The sequence below is a fragment of the Giraffa tippelskirchi genome, chromosome 13 (assembly GCF_054371585.1).
Source record: "Giraffa tippelskirchi isolate mGirTip1 chromosome 13, T2T-mGirTip1v1.2.pri, whole genome shotgun sequence".
In the NCBI taxonomy this organism is placed as follows: domain Eukaryota; kingdom Metazoa; phylum Chordata; class Mammalia; order Artiodactyla; family Giraffidae; genus Giraffa; species Giraffa tippelskirchi.
Window position 1 is genome coordinate 36,183,462 of NC_137287.1, and position 18,855 is coordinate 36,202,316.

Here is an 18,855-nt window from a genome sequence, read left to right on the forward strand (position 1 = left end):
GGGGAGGCTAAGAGATAACTAGTTCATACAATGTCACAGGCTTAATAAGGGTCAGCATGGGACTTCAATCCAGGAGTGTCTGATTTCCAAACCCTTGCTGTCAATCACCAGACGATGCCCACAGGGTCTCCAGGAGGCACGGATTTATGCTGATTTCTGAACCCACAGTCTGCACTCAAACCAGATATAACTATGCCCTTCTTAAGAAAGATTTGCATTCAAATCTCCTAACAGTGGGAAATAGTCCTAGACAAGGACCGAATCCACAATGAGGGAGGCACTGAGCTAGTTCTTAAAACCAGTCATTTATCTCCTCTCTCTGTTTCCTTGTCAACTCATGAGCCTTCAATATTCCTCTTCTGTCGTCCAGGAAAGTTCTCTTTTCCCCACATTCTTAAGATGGTGAAATTGTGGGGACAGGTGCTCAGCACCAGGGGCTCTCAGGTCTGTTTTCTGCTGCGGAAACAGGGCCACCCGTAACTCCCCAGAGTTACGGGTCTGTGGGCCCACGTGGGTGATGCTGTCCACAGACCACACACGATGGGAAGGTGGGGGAAGGCACAGTCAGCACACACAGCTTACCAATTTTCAGTCAAGCGCCTGTAGGAATGTTTCTAGGGTAATTAGATTCATGACCTGCCACAGGGAACAATTTCTTCCACTAACTTATCTGGACTACAGATACAAGCATAAACACTCCAGTGGGGCCTCTAAATTCTGACCCAAACTTGAGTGGATCTGACTTTCATCTCATGCCAGAAGCTGCTTTCTGAATTATGGCAGCTTTCCTGCCTCTACCTTGAAATAAACAGGCCTCTGGGAGTTTCAACATCCACTTAAGACTTTTTCTATGCATATTTGGATGAGGAAAACAGCAGCCAGCAAAAAGACAGACAGAGAGCAGGACAGAAAATGGTGGGGCGGGGAGAGGGGAGCAGAGAGGGAAAGAGGGAGAACCAGGCTGTCCTCCTCTTCCAACTCTTCTAAATTAATCATCAAAGCCACTATTAATTATGCTATTCCACTGGATTGACTCAGACAATATTACGCCACCATATATTTCACATTTTAATAAGACATATGATTTCATTAGTGTATTCCATCAGCTTTGATGGAAACCTAAGTCTTCAGGATGTTCCCACCCTCCCCCCTCCCCCGCCCCAGCCAACAAAGGAAAACGATAAAGGACATTGGAATGGCAACCCACTCTAGTATTCTTGCCTGGAGAATCCCATGGAGATAAGAGCCTGTAGAGCTACAGTCCTAGGGGTCGAAAAGAGTCGGACACGACTGAGCGACTTAACACATAAAGGACATTACAAATTTGAATAAAGCTTGGGAAGTGTGAAAATCATTTAGAAATCCAAGAAATGGCTATCACATTTGCAACAGTAGTACAGTAGTGTCCAACAATTCAGTCCTCTCAGTTAAAGCATATTTTCTCTTTTTAAACAAGCAGCTTCTTATACAATCTCATTAATGCCCTTCATGGATTCCAAGAAGCATTTCAGCAAAGTTGCTGCAAAACCATCAAAAGTAGACATGCCTTGTTAGTTTTTCCCCTCATTCCCCAAGACCATCAAGGAAAGAAGTGAGACCTAGAAAACAAATCTCTTCTGTACTATCTGTACCCACTCCATTTTTCCTGGCTCCCAGCAGTGTCTGTATAGCTTCATTCATACATTCCCTTTTTCTAGGCAACAACTTGCTTTCTATTAGGAATGTGATATTTGAGCTGTGATCTACTAAATGCATGAAGACAGAGAACCTCATAAAAGACTGGTATTGAAATAACAATGTGATTCCTGAAAAGACATGGTTTATGGGTTCTTTAAGTCTGGCCACAAGCACAGATCACCTCTGATGGATGATCAATTTCTCTACTATATATAGGAAGAGTATGGGAGGGGCAGAGATTCACTGGATGCGTATTTACTGAGTGTTGATGAATATGGAAGACAGACATAGTTCTGTCCTCCAGACCTCACATTTGAGTGGGATTTCATAGACTTTGCAGAAGACTGTTCACTGAATGTGTAAGAAGGCTCCATCCTGAAGAACAGCAGAAACATCAAACCTGGGAATAAGAGTTCCAGGGGGCTAGCCCAAATGGGGTGGGCAAGGTAGAAATCAAAGAGTTGTGGAAGAGTGCAAATAATTCAGCCCCATAGCAGTACAACCAGAAGTTCACAGTGGAGAATCATTTCCAGTATGGAAAACTGACACACTCATTCATTCAAGAAATATCTGAGGGCTCACTACTTTCCAGGCCATGGACCTAGAGTGTAGGAACAGAGCCATGAACAAGACTGACAAAACCCCACTCCCATGAAGCTTACAATCCAGGGGTGAAGATAATAAATACCATCAATAAGATGATTTCGATGAGTGTGCTGTGCCCTGGATGAAATAAAGAGAATAATATAGAGAGGATAAAGGCAGAGAGAATCTCTTAGAAGGTGGCCTTAACAGAGCCAGTGACCACTCGGGTCATTTCAAAGAGCAAAGAGGGAACCCGGGTCTCCTGCTCTGCAGGCAAATTCATTACCATCTGAGTCACCAGGGAAGCCCCAAAGAGGGAACAGACATGGTCTATACAGACACTGATTTTATTATTACTATTTCCAATGGGAAAGAGGCAGGAAGGAACTCCAGGTCCCCTCCTTGGCTCTGCATTGCGGTCTATGTGTGCCTTGAGACTCTCTCAACTTCACTCCTCTCTTCTGGATCCACCAGCCCTATAAGTGTAGACAATGGTGGTTTTCACCCAGTGAGGGATGGTTCCCGTCAACACCACCTGTATGAACTTTCTGGGGATTTGATGTTAACCTAAAGGTAGAGAACCTCAGGTGCAAAAGTCCTCCATGATCCCCTCTCCAAATCTCTCTGATCTTGGCCTATGCTTCTCTCCAAACATCTTCTCCATCAGCTTCCACTAATACCTCTAACCTACTAACATCTCATAATCTCCTCTGACCTGGAGTCCTGTGCTCTTTGGAATTAACCAACCCAACACCCTCAGCCTATAGCACACATGACAGAGCTCTAGGCTCACTTAATTCACAGAGATAATAATACTGATATTTGCGGAGCTATAGCTTTGCATGTTTGATCCCATAAGATTCTGACGTATCTCCTTAAACATATCTGTACCACGTTACTGTTCAATAAACCTTTTGTTCAGGGCACTTCATCATGACTTTTGTTCAGCAATTTACAGCTGGCAAATTGCTTCCACCAAGACTCTCATTTTACCAAACGATTAGGCTATACACGTTCCCCCAATACTATCTTCCCTTCCAGCACTGCCAATGAGAAAATATGAGGATTGAATATCTTTTCTACAGTCTTAAGAGGAATCAAAGAATTTGCTTCTCTTAGGGGTGTGGCAATACAGAATGAAGGGAGAGAGACTTGAAAAGTATCAACATTTTCAGTTTTGCCTAACCCAGGGGAGGAGATGTTTCTCCAACATACAGCTACGGAAGGAAAAGAATGAACACATGTGAGTATCCATATCCACCTAATTCAAGGGACTCAGAACAGGACAAGCCACATAATTTGTGGGGCCAGATACAGAATTTAACGCTTGGGAATACCCTGGAGTGGCTAAGGTTCTGCGCTTCCACTGCAGGGAGCATAGGTTGGATCCCTGGTCAGGGAACTTAGATCCTACATGCTGAGCAGTGCAGCCAAAAAAAAAAAAAAAAAAGTTAATAAAATGCAAATCCTATTATTCAAAAGTTCTTAAGGATTTCAAGATGGTGATAGCAAAACATACAACAAAGAACCGGCCCTTCTAAAAGCAGAGACCTGTCCCAATACACTGTATCTTCCCAGCAAAACTTGTATCATCTCCATAGTACATGTGATGCAAGGTTAAGTAACTTGCCCAAGGACACAGCTGGGAAAGGGCGAAGAGAAATTTAAGACCAGAGTCTGCCTGCATCCACAGAACTGCACAAGTAGTCATACACACACACACACACACACACACACACACACACACACACACACACACACAGAACTTAATTGATTTTACTTCAAAAATACGGAGGCCCCCAAAGCACCTCACAAAATGAGAAACCTTAATGACTTCATGCCCTTTAGAACTGCCAAGTATTTGTTTGCATTTCATTAAATTTGCAAAGTAAAACTTGATTTAAAATTCCAAGGCTCCATCTCAATGTTCTACACGTGGGTCCTCATTGAAATGGTTGAACAGATGAGGTATGGGAGGCCCTTTTGCCTTTTCTCTACTTTGGGAGCTTTGGAATTTTTTAATGAAAAATTTCACGGCACATGAATCATTGTGTGGGGGGGAAATACTAAAACCTGATGGCATTATTGAATTCTGAAACTGCTCCAGATTAGATGAAACTACTGCAGATCCCGAGGGACAACATCCCAGCTCAACCCTTGAGGTTTTATTGATAATTGATAGGCAATATCTCTCCCTCCATGGGATAAACCAAAGCCTGGCACATGAACTTTACCTCAGAGAGCTCCAGCTTGCCCTGGCTACATGTCCAATTCCAACATAGGGTCCTTCTGGTTCCACGGTGTCAGCATTTTTCAGAAATGCTCAGATCCTCACTTGGTGACAAATTATTCCAAAGGTATCCGTGGGCCAATACTGATCCAAGAGCTTGGCTAGGCAAACAGGATGTAAGCAGAGGTGCTGCAATTGGTCCTAACAGCATAGGATGCTCTAGAGTTAAGGGGATGAGATTTGAGGCTGAGACTCAAAGAATCACAAGACATCTGTGTGGGAGGATGGGTGTTAAGGGGGCTGGGGAGGGAACAAACTTGAAGCCTAGAACATGCTTGAAGACTGTGGGTAACAGAAAGAAGGCTGAAGCACAGTGAGCAAGGCTGTGTCAAAGGTAGATCTGCAATTTAGAAACTAAATTTTGGCTGCTGCTAATGGAAGGATGCGGAGAAGGCAATGGCACCCCACTCCAGAACTTGTGCCTGGAAAATCCCATGGACGGAGGAGCCTGGTAGGCTGCAGTCCATGGGGTCGCTAAGAGTCGGACACGACTGAGCAACTTCACTTTCACTTTTCCCTTTCATGCACTGGAGAAGAAAATGGCAACCCACTCCAGTATTCTTGCCTGGAGAATCCCAGGGACAGGGGAGCCTGGTGGGCTGCTGTCTATGGGGTCGCACAGAGTCGGACACGACTGAAGCAACTTAGCAGCAGCAACAGCAGCAGCAATGGAAGGATGTGGGCTTTCCTGGTGGCTCAGACAATAAAGAATCTTCCTGCAATGAGGAGACCCAGGTTTGATCCCTGGGTGGGAAAGATCCCCTGGAGAAGGGAATGGCCATTCGCTTCAATATTCTTGCCTGGAAAATGCCATGGGCAGAGAAGCCTGGAGGGGTAACAGTCCACGGGGTCGCAAAGAGTCAGAGACGACTGAGCAACTAACACTTCACTTCAACAAAGGGTGTGGGGTGGAATGGGCAGAAGTGATCAGGCAGATAAATTTGGGAGACCCCTGCAGAAGACCATAACAGATGGTACCCAGATTAGCAGCGACAGAAATGACCAGATATGCATGGATTTGAGACCCTTCAATTCCTGAAGGTGGATCAGCCATCAATGCTGACAGATTGGGAGGCGAATGAATCAGTCATGATGCCTAGGCTTTTAGCTGAACAACAGAGTGGAGGGTGATGCACTTTACAAAGATGGGAAAGATTTGAGGGCAAGAGTGGCAGCTGAGTGCAACTTATCACGAAGTTTGCACTAAGTATTAATATGATACCCTTTCTATTTTTCTAGTTTTTCCCAGCCTTGACTATCTTGAGGGTCATTATTCTAATATCTCTTGCACACACACACACCTCCTCCAGCTTTAACTCCCCACCAACAAATGATCTGACCCCAAATATCCATGATGAGATGGTTGGATGGCATCACCGACTCAATGGACATGAATGTGAGCAAACTCTGGGAGATAATGGAGGACAGGGGAGCCTGGTGTGCTACAGTCCATGGAGTGGCAAAGAGTCAGATACAACTTGGTGACTAAACAACAGAAACAACAAAATATCTAAAGTGTTGACACTGAAAATATCTGATCTATAATTTCACAGTTTAAATTCAACTCATTTTCAGTCATTGCCTATTAGATAAATCTAATAGAAAGATGCAAATAATAAAGGAAAAAGACTTTCCCTGATAGCTCAGACAATTAAGAATCTGCCTGCAATGCAAAAGACCCAGGTTCCATCCCTGGGTCAGGAAAATCCCCTGGAGAAGGGAATGGTAACCCACTCCAATATTCTTGCCTGGGAAATCCCATCAGAGGAGCCTGGCGGGCTACAGTCTACGGCGTCACAAAAGTCAGACACGACTAAGCGACTAACACTTTCATTGTTTCAGTAGGTTTGAGATAGAAGCCTGGATTCCTATCTGCCCTGAGCGTGCAGGAAGTCCAGCTGCCCCGAAATGAGCCCTTCCTGGATGCCTCTGCCCTGCCCCCTCACACAGCTCTCGACCTAGGGCTTCACTTCCCCATGAGAACTCAGTAAACGTTTGCTCTAGTTTCATGGATGAGAGGAGGGGTCAAAAAGGTGGTCCTTGGTTTCCGAAGCACTGTAGTTAGTACAGAGTTCTCATCCCCACATGAGCCAATTAGCTTGACTCCGTGATAAGACTTTAGACTACTGTCTTAACCTCAAACCTGCTGCCTCACAAATAAATGCCTTTAGTTACAGAGGGGACCCCTGAAGAGTATACAGCTGAATTAGTGCAAATTCATCCTCACTCTGGTAGAAAGATCAGTCAAAAAACCTGCACTGGGAGTGGGACAATCTTGCCGGGGCCACATGCAAAGAACAGCCACACCGTTAACTATATGGAAGATTACAAAGCCTAGCTGGCTTTTTTTTTTTCCCCTTCACCAAGTGTGATGAGTCTATCTGTAAGACAGTTATTGGCTTAAAGCTATGCATTTATTTATTTTAATTGGAGGATAATTACTTTACAATATTGGGATAGTTTTTTGCCATACATCAATATGAATCTAACAACCAACATAAGAGTTAGGCACAAGAGACTCTCAGTTTAAGGTTAGAAGAAAAATACTTAACACCAGCACTCAGGATTCTCCAATACCTGAGAATAATATGAAACGTGCTAAGGGAAGCTCGGGGTCTCATCTCCCTGGTTCAGAGCCACAATCCGCCCCCAGCTTCTCTTGGGTGCTCCAAAAGGAATTCCATTGATCAGAATACAAAGCATGTGGTCTTGGTTCCAATGAGGCCATCAAATCAACAGGTACCGCAGGACAAACTACATATTCTGCCAAGCAGTCGCATGAAAGGCATGATGCACAATTTGTTCCAATAAATACGTGAAGTCAAATGTCAAGCATCACACACATCTATCTGAGCTATTAGAAATTATGAGACTGTTGTTCAGAGGACTGCATCTAATGGAATATCCATCAAGGCCAAACAAAGGCTCTGATCTGCACCCTGCCCATAAGAAATGCTGAGAGCATCATGCTTCTCATTGTAACGCTGAAGTGGGCAGAAGCACCAGCAGGAGCCTTGACGTGTCACCGCATTTGGCTACAGATGCGTTACAAGAAATTACATAGGATGCTATCAGAAAATTGAAAATCCAACGAGTGTTTCACTTAGTTCCTGTAATTCTTCAATGCTATTCCAATCTCGTGCAAATTAGAAGCCACTTAGAGCTCTGAAGGCTGACAGAAGATGGAGTGAGGTTTTCATTATGCTTTCAATAGGTTTATTGGGAGGTTTCCTATTAAAAGGTGCTTGAGAAGAGTGATGAGCTGGATCTCTGTATTAAGAGATCTTCAAGAGGTAAGCAAAATGGTACCTCAAATTTGCCACAAGTGATGACCAGCATGCCCATCTCTGGATAAGGACAAGATGCCTAATCAAACATCTTCAACAGAAGATTGCAAAGAGAACTAATAATTGTCTAATTACGATTCCAGCATGCTCAGGATGGTGTTCCAATTGTCATAGTCTATGATGTCTAACCTATAACAGTCGCCTTAAAATTATAAAAACCAGAAACAGACACACAGATGTAGAAAATAAACATATGGATACCAAGAGGGGAAGGGGAGGTGGGATGGACTGGGAGATTGGGATTGGCATACATTACTGTGTATGCAGTGATTTTATTTTACTGGGCCTCAAAATCACTTTGGACAGTGACTGCAGCCATGAAATTAAAAGACGCTTCCTCCTTAGAAGGAAAGTTTTGACAAATCTAGACAAAGTATTAAAAAGCAGAGACGTCATTTTGCCAACAAAGACCCGTCCAGTCACAGCTATGGTTTTTCTAATAGTCACATACGGATGTGAGATTTGGACCATAAAGATGGCTGAGAGCCAAAGAATTGATGCTTTCGAATTATGGTAATAGAGAAGACTCTTGAGAGTTCCTCGAACTGCAAGAAGAACAAACAAGTCATTTCTAAAGTCATTCCTACATCAGTCCTGAATACTCACCGGAAGGACTGATGCTGAAACTGAAACTCCAATATTTTGGCCACCTGATATGAAGAGCAATCCACTGGAAAAGACCTTGATGCTGGAAAAGAGGATGGCAAGAGGAGGAGGGGGCAGCAGAGGATGAGATGGTAAGATGGCATCACTGACTCAATGGACATGAACGTGAGCAAACTCCGGGAGATAGTCAAGGACAGGGGAGTCTGATGCGCTGCAGTCCATCAGGTCACAAACAGACAGACATGATTGAGTGACTAAACAACAGCTGTGTATAAACTAAGCACCTAACGAGAACTACTGTATAGCACAGAGATCACTACTCGGTGCTCTGTGCTGACCTAAAATGGGAAGGAAATCCAAAAAAGAAGGGATATATGTATAGGTACAGCTGATTCACTTTGCTGTACAGTAGAAACTAGCACAACATTGTAAAGCAACCATACTCCAATAAAGATTAATATTAAAAAACAAAACAAGAAACTGCCAAAGTTCCCAATATCTTAATGTTGAACCTCAGAAATCTGAGAAAATTAATTTCGTTTGTTAAAAAAAAAAAGGAGAGAAAAACTCAAAGTGGTTTGCACATGGGAAGTCTCCTACTTACTAAGAGTTTGGGAGTACACACTGGACTTCTCTTATCACTAACCCTCATTATCACCACCATCATCATGAAACCTTTCAAATTACTGAATAATTGTCACCAACAAACACAGTGCATGCACGATCTGGGGGCAATTATTACTTCAAAGAAAGAACAGAATCGGACACTTAAAGGAAGTGTCCTTTGGCTAAAATAGAAAGGCTACTTCACAACAGCAAAAGGAAAAAAAAAATCAGTCCACAGAGATATTTTCTTCCACAAACAAGGACAGTTTTCATTTTGTCAGCATTGGGATCACTTCCTGCAAGGGAACCACAGTAATGTATAGTAATTTCATGAAATAATACTTGGGACCATCAATCTAACTTCTGAACATAATAGTATGTTAAGATAAAGCACTTCTTTCCTGGTACACAAACCCATCCATAATGGCTAAGAATGTTTTCATTGAAACATTCATATATGAAAAAGTCAACTCTTAACTCTGTTTCCATGGTAACCTGCAATTCAACTTTTCAAGGCACTCAATACCAGCTCCTTTCTCTTCCATGTAATTCCTGAAGAGCATTTGTATATAAAAATTTTAAGAGTGAAATCTTTGAACAAAGTGTTGCCTAGACACAGAAAGAAGGGAGGGGGGCTTATGAGTTCTCATTTCAGCTATGTTTTCCCAGATATTTGCTTAATTAATGTGTGTGTGTGTGTCTGTTGCTCAGTTGTGTCTGACTCTTTGCGACCTCATGGACCATAGACAGCCAGGCCCCTCTGTCCATGGGATTTTCCAGGCAAGAATACTGGAGCGGGTTGCCATTTCCTTCTCCAGGGTATCTTCCTGATCCAGGGGGTGAACTCCCATTTCCTGCATTGGCAGGTGGATTCGTTATCACTGAGCCACCTGGGAAGTCCTAATTAATTTACCTACATAAATATGTATTGACTACCTACCAGGAGCCAAGCCATAAAAATAATGTTACCATGCTCAGGACTTGGCATAAAGTGACCATAATGCAAAGTAAAAACTGCTTGCAGAGCACTGTGGGAGGGAAGGACTTCTGCCAGTTAGAAAATAGCAGGGGAAATCTGAAGAAGCACTGAAGAATGAGCTGGGTCTTCAATGACACCAGTAGTAACCCAAGAACAAACGGAGATGACCATGGGTTGCTATCGGCTGTTAACAGCAAGGGGAAGGAAGTGGAAAACAGCACACCTGTGGGGAAAGGCAGCGATTCGTTCCAGATGAAGCCAGAAATTAGTGAAGACGAAGGGGATCATCCATCACCCGGTCACCCATTCTTTCATTCACCCATTCATTCATTCACCCATTCATTCATTCACCTATTAAAGAAGTGAGTGCCTACACCATTCCTGGCACTTGTCATTGTGTTGTGACACCCTGGGTAAGTAAAGGGAAAAGTGAAAAGAAAGTGAAGTCGCTCAGTCGTGTCCGACTCTTTGAGATCCCATGGACTAGAGCCTACCAGGCTCCTCTGTCCATGGGATTTTCCAGGCAAGAGTACTGGAGTGGGTTGCCATTTCCTTAAGTAAAGTAATTTTCCTCTAGACAGTTACCTTCTAGGGGAATCCCAGAATGCTTTCAGTGTTTGCCTAGGGATCTGCATGGTTTGTAGTGGCAACAAGATCCACCAAAGGATTTACACAGGAAAGCTGGCCCTAGAGAAACTGATCACCAATAGAGAAGCGAGAGCAAGACCAGAAGCACGACTGAAAGTGGGCGAGGGGTGCCGTCACAAAGTACCCACAAACTGGGCATCTGGAACAACTAAAATGTTGATACATCACCTCACAGAATTCTGGAGGCTAGAACTCAGAAATCAGGGTGTCAGCAGAGTTAGTCCCTTCCGAAGGTGGTGAGGGAGGCTCCATTCCATTCCTCTCTCCTGGTTTCTGAAGGTTTTTTGCTGGAATCCTTGGCCATGTCTTGGCTGGTGGCAGCATCATCCCGATCTTTTCATGACATTTTTCTCCCTGAGTTCAAATCTTTCTTAGGACACCCAGTCACACTGAATTAGGGTCCATACTAATGACTTCATTTTAACTTGGTTACCTCTGTAAAGACCCTGTCTCTAAGTAAGATCATATTTTGAAGTGCTGAGGGTTAAGACTCCAACATATCTTTTGAGAGGAATAATATTCAACTCATATAGAAAGCATCTGTATCCCTCTATCAGATTGTAGATTTTTAAAACTTTTCTTACTGTTTTATTTTTTGGGCCAAATAAATCAGCATACAACTGTTCTATAACGGAGAAAAAGAATGCATTTACAAACAGATTACTGTCACTACAATGAGAGAGGCAAAGAAGACTTGAAAAAATATTATAAAATTGAGAGGGAAGGGGAGATATTTGGGTGTGAAATGAACAGGGCTGATGAGGAAGGAAAGGGAGGGAGTCACCAAAAATGAGGCAGAAAGTGATGACTGAAACCTACTGCAATAAATCGACAGAAACAGGGGACACAGAGAATGAACAAAGAGAGAGAGAAAGGAAGGTGAGCTTGGTTTTGAGTGTAAGTCACTAGCAAAGAACCCAGAGGCTGAGGAACAGAAATCAAAGACCAACTCCAAGAGCAGTCAGGATCATACCCAGAAATATCAAGAAAGATAAAACTCTCAGTGTTTCAGTGTTTCTCATGAAAAATAGTAATAATATATATTTTCTCTAAGACATGTGGGAGAATTACAGGACTTGACACATGAAGAGCACCTAGCACAGGGTCTGACTCAGGGCCCAGTCTCCGAAAGTATCGTCCAGGGTGATCAAAATCCAGGACCACAGTGGGAAAGTTGAGGGATGATGAAGGAGCTTGGAAGCACGTTCCAGGGACTGCCTGCACAGTCCCTGTCTGGGAGAAGACAAGCCGGACAGAGACATGAGAGAGTTAACAAGAGGTCAGAAGTGGTCAGACTAGGTCTCGAAAAAGGCATCCAGGGCAGAGACTCTCATAGCTGGGTGGTCAGAGTCACCTGATGCTGTAGACAGATGGGGAGAATCAGAGCGGATGACCGAGCCCTCCCCAGCGGCCTTCGGGACAGCAGAGTAGGAAGAGGGGCAGTCTGACAGAACGGGGTGGAGAGAAGCAAACAGGTGACCAGAGACACGAAATGAAGTCACACACTGCTCTTTTTCAGAATCAAGAAAGGAAACCTCGCTGGAGGAAGTAAACAACTTCAAGGACGTTTTGTTTATAGGATGAGGTGTTCATCAGCTAAAAAGGAGATCCACTAGGAGGAATGTGAGAATGACCACATCCGTGAGAGACAGGATAATGAAAAGAAACACTGTAGGTGGATGGAGAGGAGCTAGGATCAAAATGGGGAGGGGGACGATCTTTTTTTTTTTGCTTAATAATTGTACCCCTTCAAGGAATAACTGCCTGTTGAATGGACAGAGGACTTGTGGGAATGTCAGTGAATGTTCCTGCCCTGGAGAAAAAAAAAAAGACAAGTATTTTGAATGAAAGACGTATGGAAATTTATAAGTTATCAGGCAGTACTAGCTTAACAAAGACTGGGTAAGATCTAATTGTCTCCTGTAGGAAAATGCTGGGAGTCATGGTGGCATGCCTACCACGCATTCAGGGCAATTCGAGGTCTTTTAGGTTCTTTTCCAACTACAGACCATTACAGAGTACTGAGTAGAGTTCCCTGTGCTATACAGTAGGTGCTTATTAATTATCTATTCTATATACAGTAGCAGCAGAGTCTTTGAAGAGCCTGTGAAGAGAGGAAAACGATTGACTTCTATCCATCATTCCCTTTTTTCCTCTCTCCTCTGCTCCCTTCCACCTGAGAAGGAAGCATGACGACAAAACATTCAGTGGGATAAAAATGGAGAATGAGACAGGGGAGAAATAAATATAAAAATAGATACATCCAGAGAAATGAAGAAAGAGACAATGAGAAAGAGAATGAGCGAGGAAAAGAGTAAAAAAGATCGGTGAGAACAGGTTTGGTGAACAAGGCAATCTGCCTAATGGAAAAATAGAGAAGAGGGTAGGAAGTAGTTACATGGGCAATGGCAAGTTTCAAGATATTTTTCTAGCCACCCATTGTATTTCTTTTCAAACTGTGCGGGAGCCTGAAACTAGAAGGCTCTTGGAATTCAGAAGAGTAATAATGTCTAAAGGGCTTCCCTGGTGGCTCAGTGGGAAAGAATCCACCTGCCAAGCAGGAGTCCCAGGTTCAATCTCTGGGTCAGGAAGATGCCCTGAAGAAGGAAATGGCAAACCCACTCCAGTAATCTTGCCTGGGAAATCCCATGGACAGAGGAACCTGGCGGGCTACAGTTCACGGGGTTGCAAAGGGTCAGACACGACTTAGGGACTAAACAAAAACAATAATGTCTGAAACACAAAAGCATAACTCCACTGTGGTAAGGGACCTGAATCTTTAAGCAGGCTTAATCCCGTCCGCTGTCCAAAGCAATCCTGAGCAACTCTGATCGGGAAACAAAGGAAGGACCACGCGACCAGAAGGCAACAGAGCTGGGAACGCACCTTGGCCTGAAGGGCATAACATTCCAAGTTTTTAACTGTTACTTGTTGTTGTTGATCAGTAGCTAAGTCATGTGCGACTCTTTGCGACCCCATGGACTGCAGCACAGCAGGTTTCCCTGTCCTTCACCATCTCCCGGAATCTGCTCAAACTCTTGTCCATTGAGTCGGTGATGCCATCCAACCATCTCATCCTCTGCCACCCCCTTCTCCTCCTGCCCTCAGCCTTTCCCAGCATCAGGGTCTTTTCTAGTGAGTCAGCTTTTTGCATCAGGTGGCCAAAGGATTGGAGCTTCAGCTTCAGCATCAGGGTTGATTTCCTTTAGGCTAATCATTATACTTAACCCCTTCCCAAGACGATCCTATCACTCAAGAAAATAAAGAGTGGCCTCATGCTTCATTACTCCAGGAGCTATTAATTCCAGTGGGCAGAAAGGGGGTGACCTTTGTCTCAGTCCTCAGGACCTTGGAATTCAGCTGCACAAGGCAGTCAGTTAATACATGCAAAGCACTCACAACAGGGCCTGCAGCACAGTAAGCTCAATAAAGCTGCCAGTGACAACATCAGCAATAAAAAGCGTGGTAACAACAACTACACATAATAGTAATACACAGTAATTGAGGCAAACAGATCTAAGGTGGTCCTCCATGCCCCCTGTCTCCCGGTGTTCATACCTATTTATTATGCCCTCCCCTCAAGTGTGGCGAAGACCTATAACTTGCTTCTAAGCAAAAAACTGCAGCACAGACGATGGACTTGTGCGCCCATAATGATGTTACCTGATATGAGTCCACAGGAAGACTTGCCCTGATCCTTCTCTCTCCTTTTGCTTCTCCTTTTGTTTCTTTCTCTCTCTTTTTTTTAACAATATCCTTATTTTTTTTAACTTATTTTTTACGTATTTATGGCTGTGGTGGGTCCGTGTTGCAATGTGTGGGCTTCTCATTGTGGTGGCTTTTTCTTTATGGAGCAAGCACTCCCAAGCTCTCGGGTGTCAGTAGTTGCAATATGTGGGCTTAGTTGCTCTACGGCATGTGGAATCTTCCCGCACCGAACTGGTGTCCTCTGCACTGGCTGGGGGATTCTTCAACACTGCACCACCAAGGAAGTCTTCGTTTGCTGGCTTTGAAGAAATAAAATGCCATGAATCCTCCAGCCATAGGGAACTGAATGTTGTCAGGGGAACGCACAAGCAAGGGGATGACTGCTTCGCCAGTTCAACCAGATGAGAACCCAGCCCTGGGGGACATCCTGGTGTCAGCTTTGTGAAACCCTAAACAGAGGACCTGGCTAAGCCGTGCACAGACTTTGGAGCCACAAAATCATGAGAAGGAGGGAGAACCAGTGTGCAGTCAAACAACAACAGCGTCAGGACCAAGTACGTAATTTGCAGAACTCAAGGCAAAACGCAAATATGGGGGCCCGTTGTTCAAAAATTATTTAAAATATCAAGATGGCAACAGAAGGACTACTCAGTTGGCCCAGTGGTTAAGAATCTATCTGCCAGTACAGGGGACATGGGTTCGACCCCTGGTCCAGGAAGATCCCATATGCCTCAGAGCAACTAAACCCGTGAGCCACAACTACTGAAGTCCATGTGTCCTACAGCTCGTGCTCCGCAACAAGAGAAGCCATCGCAGTGAGAAGCCCATGCAAACCAACTAGTGAGCAGCCCCTGCTCGCCGCAACTAGAGAAAGTCCACAAGCAACAAAGACCCAGTGCAGCCAAAAATTAATCAATTAATTCTTTTAAAAGATGGCAACAGAAGAACTACGTACAGGCACCTCCTGGGCACAGGACCCTGACTGCCCAAGTCACATACCCATGAACTTGGCTCTGAATAGCACATGCTTAGTTTAACAACAATATTAACAATAGAACTAGAATTTGAGTGTCAGTCTGTTTGACTCCAAGGATCTTGAAAATATAAAGCGGGTTGAAAGGAGGTCAGTGGGACCACCAGCCAGGCTGCCTGGGATTGAACCTTTATCCCACTACTGATAAGCTGGACGTCCTTGGGGAAAGTGTTTAACATAACTGAATCTCTGCTCACTGTGGATGAAAGTGGAGACGGTAGTCTGTTCCTCAAAATACTATCAGGAGGGACTTTCCTGTGGTCCAGTGGTTAAGAATCCGCCTTGAAATGCAGGGCACGTGGGTTCAATTCCTAGTCGGGGAATTAAGATCCCATATGCCATGGAGCAACCAAGTCCACGTGCCACAACTAGAGAGACAGAGAGCCACAACTAAAGAGTCTATGTGCCACAAGCAAAGAGCTCGCATGACACAGCAAAGATCCCGTGTGCTGCATCTAAGACCTAATGCAGCCAAAGAAAAAAATATTTTTTTTAAATGCTGTCAGGACTCAGTAATATAGGTTAAGCACTTGAAACAGTGTTTGGCACATAGTAGGAATTCAATAAACGGCAGATATCTTCATCCACTGAACACCACTCTCTATTCCCTAATTATCTGCCACTGATAGAAATTTGTATGCATTTGGAAGCTGCAACAGACTTAGGGAATAATCACCTATTGATGTGATTCATGAAAGTACCTGGGTAGAGGCAATATGATAGATTAGATTCTTTGAAACGTCTCGGATCAGAAGCAAAACAAAAAAGCGAGTGAGAAGTTTCCAACAGCTGAGGGGTGCTAATTAACAACTCAATTAAAAAAGGCAAATTAAACTTTATGGTTCGTTATCCTCCACTGCTTGGTAAATTGTTTTGGTAGGCGAATGATTAAAAATGATCATTTCAGAAAACTGAAATAGCTTCCAAGGAACACAACTATTTTTCAGTATTATACAAAAGGTTTTGCGGCAAAATCAACTTACTTGATTAAAAGGAACGGTACTTCTCTGTGTATGGAAAGCCAGTGGTACCAATGTCGGGCTTGTGATACATTAGGTATTTTGGAGGCTGCATATGAATTTTGAAGAGAAATGCTTGCTTGTGGATAAAACACATCATCAGTTCCCTTCGTGCACTCTTTGTGGGCCTCATAAAGGTTTTTCTGGATACCCGCAATGTATAATTTACATCAAATTAGTTCTGAGCTCTGCATACAACTCAGGCATTCCTAAAAATGGGTAGGTTCTAGGGAATCTAAAAGATGGACAGAAAATAGACGTCCTGACTTCCGTGGTGGTCCAGTGGTTAAGATTCAGGGTTCCCAATGCAGATGGCACGGGTTCAATCCCTGGTGGGGGAACTAAGATCTCGCCTGTAGAAGACCAAAAAGAAAAACAGACATTCTAACAAACTCAAGCATCAGCCCTCATCCCTGTAATTCTCCAAGCTTTTTCCCCCTCTGCAATTACATCAGTGGTTCTCAACATTTTTTTTTTTCCTGCCCCAGAAGACCTGAGACACACGACACAGTCCCGCCAGTAACTGGATTAGCTTATGGTGGTGCAGTGGTCAAGAATCTGCCTGCCAATGCAGGAGACGCAAGGGACGTAGGCTGGATCCCTGGGTTGGGAAGATTCCCTGGAGGAGGAAATGGCAACCCATTCCATCCAGTAATCTTGCCTCGGAAATCCCATGGACAGAGGAGCCTGGCAGGTTACTGTCCATGGGGTCGCAAAAGAGTTGGACATGGCTTAGTGACTAAACAACAACAACAGTAACAACTTGCTTCCTCTGGCTGCTCTCTCAAAAAATAAAAAATCATGCAACGAAATGCATGACAGAGACCTCCTGGAAAGCAATAGTCTCCACTGTCTTTATATTTATCTTTATGCCATGTATTGAAGTGCATATGTTTATATTCACATTTACAAAGATTCTTTCATTTATTTTATATGGCTCAAGGGAAAGAACAAACAGTCATGTGTCCTTCCTCCATTAACTAAGTCCATCCTCGAAGAGTCGGACGCGACTAAGCATGCACGCATACACACACACACACACACACACACACACACACACACACACACACACACACACACACGTACTGGAAATGACACATCTATACCATCTACATTTGTAATGTGCTTAGGGGTCTGTTTTTTTCCAGTAAGTAACTTAACCCATACCAATGAGCACTATCTTTGTCAGTAACAAATAACTCTAAAAACTCAGTGGATTAACACAACAGATGCTAATTTCCTGATCACACAAGACAAGATCATTAATCCAAACTGCTTCATTTCATTCCTGGGGTAACTTTATCTCAATATGTGCCTCTACAGGGGGAGAAAGAATGGAGAAGCCACACATTTCATTGAGCAAAAGCAGCCACACAACCCACCCAACCGGAAGGGTGCTGGAAATACTGAGATGCAAACAGAATGTTTGTTGAGCATTAAAGTTTCTGTCCAAAGTAACCCCCATAATCATTAAATCTTAGTCACAAACCACCCATGGGGAAAAGTTTCCAGTGTAATAAGGTGTTTTCTTCTTCCTCGATTGGTGCTCAAAAACCAGTAAAGAGCATCTGGCTCCTCTGTGAACTAAAGCATGCTAAAGCCTCCATGTGGCAAAATAAAATAATGATAATAAACAATATACACTCTGAAAAACTAATTAAAAGAGCAGCTCAAATCATCAAGAAGCCAGATCAGTTTTAAGTAAAGCTTCTTAAGGATCTTTATCCGTTAGACGTGCACAGAAAGCGTTCTGTGAGTTTTTCCCCATCCTGTCTTTTAACCTCTCAAAACAGCCTCCTACCCAAAGCCAAATGGTGGCAGGAGATGGTGCTGCTGATGGCAGAACACACGAGACTCTCCACATTTATGAAAGATGATTACATAACTATGATGAGAATGAACTTTTCACACTTTCCACAGAAAGCTAATGGGGAAGAAATGGGCTTTTATAACTCTAGCAAGAGCAAATTAGATTAGTCAGTAAAATCATTTTATGACCAAAGACAGTACCTATGTATCAATATGGTGACTCTTGAAAGGGTCTACTCTCTACTTCCTGCTTGCCCAGTTCCTCCCGCTTTGGAGCCATCTGGGGAATGGGGATGGAATGATAGATTTCTGCCCTCAGCTGCTGTGGATCAGAATGCCCAAAGGGTGGGTTTCATTGTAACAATTATTCTAGAACAGGGGTTAGCAAGCTTTTTCTGAGAAGGGCCAGATAACAAATAGTTTAGGCTTTGAAGGAAATGGCAACCCACTCCAGTGTTCTTGCCTGGAGAATCCCAGGGACGGGGGAGCCTGGTAGGCTGCCATCTATGGGGTTGCACAGAGTCGGACACGACTGAAGCAACTTAGCA

The 18,855-nt window shown here is 43.7% G+C and overlaps 1 long non-coding RNA gene across 2 annotated transcripts in view; it reads right to left on the minus strand.

The window, feature by feature from the left end:
* Positions 1 to 11,324: 11,324 nt before the first annotated feature.
* LOC145531685 (uncharacterized) overlaps positions 11,325 to 18,855 on the minus strand; it is a 37,647-nt gene continuing 30,116 nt past the window's right edge. Inside the window, exon 2 of one of the 2 annotated variants that reach the window (XR_014072665.1) lies at positions 11,325 to 14,745. This is a non-coding gene — a long non-coding RNA (uncharacterized LOC145531685). The remainder of the gene's footprint in view (positions 14,746 to 18,855) is intronic. The other variant, XR_014072666.1, reaches the window with a different exon arrangement.